Raw genomic sequence first — 6,000 nt, forward strand, 5'->3', positions numbered from 1 at the left:
TGGTGTCACCGCCCCTGGGGACAGCTGACCCCATCCTCAGGGTGTCGCCACCCCTGGGACACCCAACGACGTCCCCACTGTATCAGGGACATCCAAACCTGTCCCCACAGTGCCACAGCTCCCAGTGACGCCCTGCTTTGTCCCCACGGTGTCCCCAACAAGCAGGAAATGAGCGGTTTGTGCCCGGTTTGTCACACGGCAGCACCAGAAAGCCACCAAGGGCCGGAGGGAGGAAGGGGGACCCCAAAAAGCCGCCGCAGGGCAGGGCTCGGTGTCCATCGGCCACTGAGAATCCTCCCTCGGGGGGTTCGGGGGCCGGGGGGCCGTGCCGCAGCCTCGGAACCCCGAGCGGGGGCTCCGGTGTCACCGTCCCCAGGCTGGTGGTGACAGCGAGCGGCGCAGGGTAACCGGAGCCTCCGGCGCCATAAATGCCAGCGATTGTGCGGGAAAAGAAAAGGCAGCGGGAAGAGGGGGGCACGGGGAGGAGGGGGCACGGCGGGGAGGGGGCGCGGCGGCGCTGGGGGTGACAAACAGGGACCCATTCACGGCGGCCGAGCAGGGAAACTGAGGCAGCGGGGGGGGACAGGGGGATGTGCCGGGGATGAGGGGGGGTCTCCACTCGGATATCCCCGACACGGAGCGGGTGAGCAGCCTCGGGCACGTCCCTCGTCGCTGTCCCTGCTCCGTGCCTCAGTTTCCCCACCGCAGAGCACGCTCAGCCCTCACCCCGACGCACAAAGCTTTGGGGGGTGGGGGGAGATGCTCGACCTGTCCCACTACCCCCCCCCCCCCCCCCCAGCATCTCCGCGACCCCCGGCACTGGGGCAGGGGGCAGGAAGGGGGGGCAGCCCCAGTGTCGCCCCTGTCGCTGCAATCCCAGCGGCTCCCCCGGAGCACAGCGGGATCTCCGATCCCCTTGAGGGGGGGTCCCTCCCGCCCCCCCCTTCCCGTCCCTTCCCGTGCCATCTGTCCCCCCCAGCGCGGCGCTCTGCCCACCTGAGCTGCTCCGGCCGCCTCCGCCGCCGCCCGGTGTCACCACTGTCCCCTCCGCTGGCGGGGGGTCCCATGCCCGGGGATGCCACCCCCCCTCCAGGACGCCCCGGCGACGCTGGGGGCTCCGACGTCCCCAGAGCCGCTCAGCTGTCACATCAACCCCCCGCGACCCCCGGGGGAGGGGGCCCGTGCCCCCCGCCCGCGCCAGGTGGGAAGGTAGGGCTGATGTCACCGTAACCGGAGCCACCAACCCCCCCCAGCCCGGCAGCTGTCACCGCAGCCGGGGACCCGGGGGGGCGCCCCTGGGACCCCCCGAGCGGCACCGCGGCGTCCCCAGGGGAAAGCAGCGGCATGGAGCCACCCGTGAGACCCCCCCCGGACACAGAGCGGGGACAGAGGGACAGCGGGGACCCCCCCCGGGTCCCCCACCCTCATAAACCCCTTAGGAGGGCAATGGGAAAGAGAGGGGGACACAGCGGGAATGGGGGGGACACCAAGGAGGGAGGGACACCAGGGAAAGGGGGACACACCCCGGGAAACACGGGGGACAGTGGGAAAGGGGGGACACTGGGGGGGGGACACTGGAGAATGGGGGGGACATTGGCAAGGGGACGATCTGGGAAGGGGAGGGGGACACACTGAGGGATGGGAGGTGGCAAAGGCGGAGGACACCAACCATGAAATCCCTGAAAATGCAACTTTTTGGGAATCCCCTCCCTGGTATAATCTCAATTTCCACATCCCTCTCCATCTAGCTAGTGCCGGATTTTGGGGTCATTTCCTTCAGAAGGTGCCCAACGCCAATAAGAAATCAGTAATTAGTTATGCTAATGGGGCATTTCCACACCTCCCACATGCTCCAGCCCCCCAAAATGTGGCCCCCGGTGCTTGCCCAGTGGCGTCACACAGTGCCACCCCCATTGCCACAGAGGGGTTTGGGGGTCACCAGCAGTGCCCCCCCAGGTGCCCCCCCGATCCCAGCTGCTGCTGCCGCCGGGGCTGGGGGGCTGAGCCCCCCCCGGGTTTCCGTTCCGGGGCCGGTTCAGATGGCAGAGCCAGGAAGCAGCTGTCCCCACGGCAGGGACGGAGCAAATGTCACCCCGGCCACCTGGCACCGCGCGCTGGCCTTGTCCCTGTCCCCGTCTCCTGCCGCGGGTCCCCCCCTTTCCGAGCGGGTGCAGGCAGCACCCCCAGAGCTGCGGAGGTGCCGAGAGGACGGGGGAGCACCAGCACCGGAGGGGTCCCCGCGTGGTGACAGGAACGGGGGGTCACCGGCGTGGCGGGGGGGGGACACAGCACCCACCATTTACCTTGGCGCTTCCACGGCCCCGCCGGCGGCTCAAATGTCCCCCCGGGCCTCCCGCTCCGGTTACCGGCTCCGCTTACAGCTGCCGTTTATAGCCCCGCTCCCTGTCCCTTGTCCCTGTCCCCTCCCCATCGCCCACCGGGTGGGGACACAGGCTCCGAGCCCCCCAGGACGCCACCAGCGACCAAGGGCGTCCGGCCCCCGGCACGGGCACCGGGGGTGGTGCAGACCCCGCGGTCACCTTGGGTGGCTTTGTCACCCACCGTGGGTGCCCAGAGGTGGCCCCAGTTGCTGGGAGCCCCCTCGATGCCCCCCGGGTGCCACCCATGGGTGCCCCGACACGTCCCCTCCTGCACGCCGCCGGGGCTGGTGGCCGGCCAGAGCCGCATGGTGATTTGCATATTAAATCCAGGCTCATCTGCATATTAAGAACGGTTTCCTAGCGAGGAGGATCACGCGTCACGCCGAAATAAACCCCGGGGGGGGGAGGGACAGAGGGGGTGGCAGACGGAGTCCTGTGCGTCCCCCCCTCCCCAATTCACAGCCCTTGTCCCCTGTTGTCCCCCCAGTTCACTGCCTTTGTCCCCTTGTCCCCCCCCCAGTTCTACAGGACAGGATCCTCCTGTCCTGCTGCTCTCCCTGAGCCATTTGTCCCTACTGGCACACATCCCCCATGTCCCTCCTGTCCCCCCAAAAACTGTCACCTCCCCTTGTCCCCAAAGGGCAGGCACGTGCCTGCCCCTCCTGCCCCTCCAAAACACCCATTGCCCTCATCCCCCTTGTCCCCAGGGCACTCACCCTGGTCCTGTGCCACCGCAGGGGCTCTGTGCCCTGGCGGGGTCCCCTCGGTCTCACCCTGTCACCCCTCTTTGGCACCCGCATGGCCCCAGGGCGGTGACAGGAGCAGGCCTGGCTGGTACAGGTCACCTCCTCCGGCTGCTCCGAGTCACCTCCTCCAGCCTCGTGCCTCAGTTCCCCTTCGGGGAGGGAAGAGGGAACCCCCTGTTCCTGCCCCGAGCCTGGCACCGCCCTGGGAACCCCCACCCAAAGCCCTGCCAGTCCCGGGATGACACCACCCCCGGGCACCCCGCCTGTCCCATCCTTGTCCCCAGGGGTTCCTGTCACCTCCTGATGGAGCCCCTGTCCCCAGGGTGTCCCAGTCCCGAGGAGCCCCTTCCCCACGGGACCCCCGAGCAGCAGAGGGGCAGCAGCTCCTGGCTCAGCCCCACGGAGCCCCTGCAATAACAACTGCAGTGTTTACATCCGGCCCAGGGAACCCTGCAATTACAGGCAGGACACGGAGCCCCGGCATTCCCGGGATGGGAGGCTGCTGAACACACCCACAGCAGCCACAGGCACCCCAAACCCACCCCAAACCCACCCTGAACCACCCCAGTGCTCAGAGAGCAGCCCTACAACCACAACCCGCCCATCCCAGAGCCAGACCAGCTGGGGGAGGCTCCGGGAGGTCGGGACCAAGGGTCGGTCCCAAAGCCAGGTCAGTTTTTAAGCCCTAAAAAGTTGGGTTGTTGGTTTTGGGGGTTGGTTGGATTCAGGTCCCCCCTCCCCGTGTCAGCTACGCTGCTCTGCTGGGGACAATGGGGCTGCTCCACTCTCCGGGCCCAGAACCAGCACTTCCATCAGGATTACCTTCAAACTCCTACTTGTATTTAAATATTTAACTCCTACTTGTATTTAAATAAGGTTAAATATAAATATCTGCTGGGTTCAATGGGCAGAGAGGGGCTGGGGGTGGCAGGTCACCTCAGTGCCACCTCGGTGTCACCGCAGTGCCGTCACCATCCCCAGTATCCTGCTGTCCCCTGCTGTGATGATGGCCCTGGAGGGGGCACTCAGGGTGCCCACCTTCCCTCCTGGAGCCACCCACCTCCCAGGGACACCCGGACATGGGGACACCGGAGGGGACAGGAGACACGGCCACCCCCAGCAAATTTCCTCCTGCCACCCCCGCTGTGCCCAGAGGGTGACAAAGTGACAAGTGGCTTCCGGTGCCAAGGTGTGGGTGAGAGCACGTGAGCCTTCACCCTGCGGCCTCCTCCTCCTCCTCCCCACCCTCTCCATCCCGCTCTCCATTTGGGAAGTGCCCTCTGTCCCAGCTGGGGACAGCTGGGGGATTTGTGGGGTGACAGCCACCCCCCAGCCCCGTGAGCCCCCAGCTCAGAGCCCCGCGGGGCTGGGATGGGCCCTGGGGGTGCCGGGGGACGGGGGGAGCGTGGGATGGGGATGAGGGGGTGCAGGAGGTGCAGGGGGATGTGCAGAGGGAGCAGGGATGTGGGATGTGCAGGGGGACGTGGGCTGGGAGGCAGGGGGGAGGGTGGGATGGAGGGTGGGATGGAGGATGGGATGAAGGGTGGGATGGAGGGTGGGATGGAGGGTGGGATGGAGGGTGGAGGATGGGTTAGGGAACACAGGGATGTGGGATGGGATGCAGGCTGGGATGCAGGCTGGGATGCAGGCCAAGATATGGAATGGGATGCAGGTCAGGATTTAGGATGCAGGATGGGATGCAGGATGGGATGCAGGATGGGATGCAGGATGCAGGCTGGGATGCAGGCCGGGCTCTGGGATGCAGGATGGGATGCAGGATGCAGGATGCAGGATGCAGGATGCAGGATGCAGGATGCAGGCCGGGCTGTGGGATGCAGGATGGGATGCAGGATGGGATGCAGGATGCAGGCTGGGATGCAGGCCGGGTTGTGGGATGCAGGATGGGATGCAGGATGCAGGATGCAGGATGGGATGCAGGCTGGGATGCAGGATGCAGGATGGGATGCAGGCTGGGCTCTGGGATGCAGGCTGGGATGCAGGATGAGATGCAGGGTGCAGGATGCAGGATGCAGGATGCAGGCCGGGCTCTGGGATGCAGGATGCAGGATGGGATGCAGGATGGGATGCAGGATGCAGGATGCAGGATGCAGGCCGGGCTCTGGGATGCAGGATGGGATGCAGGATGGGATGCAGGATGCAGGATGCAGGCTGGGATGCAGGCCGGGCTCTGGGATGCCAGCGGCGGCAGAACAAAGGGCCATTGTTCCCAGCGCCGCCTCCGCGCTGCCGCCTCGCCGGAAGGTCCGAGCGGCCCCGCCGCCCTCGGAGCTGCTCCTCGTTCTCCCGGCACTGCCCGCGGCACCCACCGGGCACCGCTGCCACCGCCACCGCCACTGCCACCCCCACCGCCACCACCGGCGCCAAAAGCCTCGGGGCACGGGGGCGTCCCTGTCCCCTGCCAGGTGTGCCAGGTGCCATCTGTGCGTGGGGGGTGTGCACGGGGTGTCACGTGTGTGCGGGGGGGGTGTCACCGCGTGTCATGTGTGTGTGTGTGTGTGTGTATGTGTGTGTGTGTGTGTCCGTGTGTGCAGCAGGTGTCACACGTGTCACATGTCACTCACAGTCAGTGTGCGTGTGCACCAGGTGTCGTGTGCAGGGCTGGCAGGAGGCACCGGGTGACACACATGTGCAGGAATGTGGGCACCAGCTGGCACCTGTGTGTAACAGTGTGCGGGCACCGGGTGGCACCTGTGTGTCTGTGCGTGGGGTGTCACTCGTGTGCAGGTGTGCAGGGGGTGTCACATGTCACTGTGTGCAGGTGTGCAGGGGGTGTCACACGTCCGCAGGTGTGTTCATGGGTGTCACATGTCACACGTGCAGGTGTATTCATGGCTGTCCCACCTGTGACCAGG

Source organism: Haemorhous mexicanus, chromosome 29 (assembly GCF_027477595.1).
Source record: "Haemorhous mexicanus isolate bHaeMex1 chromosome 29, bHaeMex1.pri, whole genome shotgun sequence".
Classification (NCBI taxonomy): Eukaryota; Metazoa; Chordata; class Aves; order Passeriformes; family Fringillidae; genus Haemorhous; species Haemorhous mexicanus.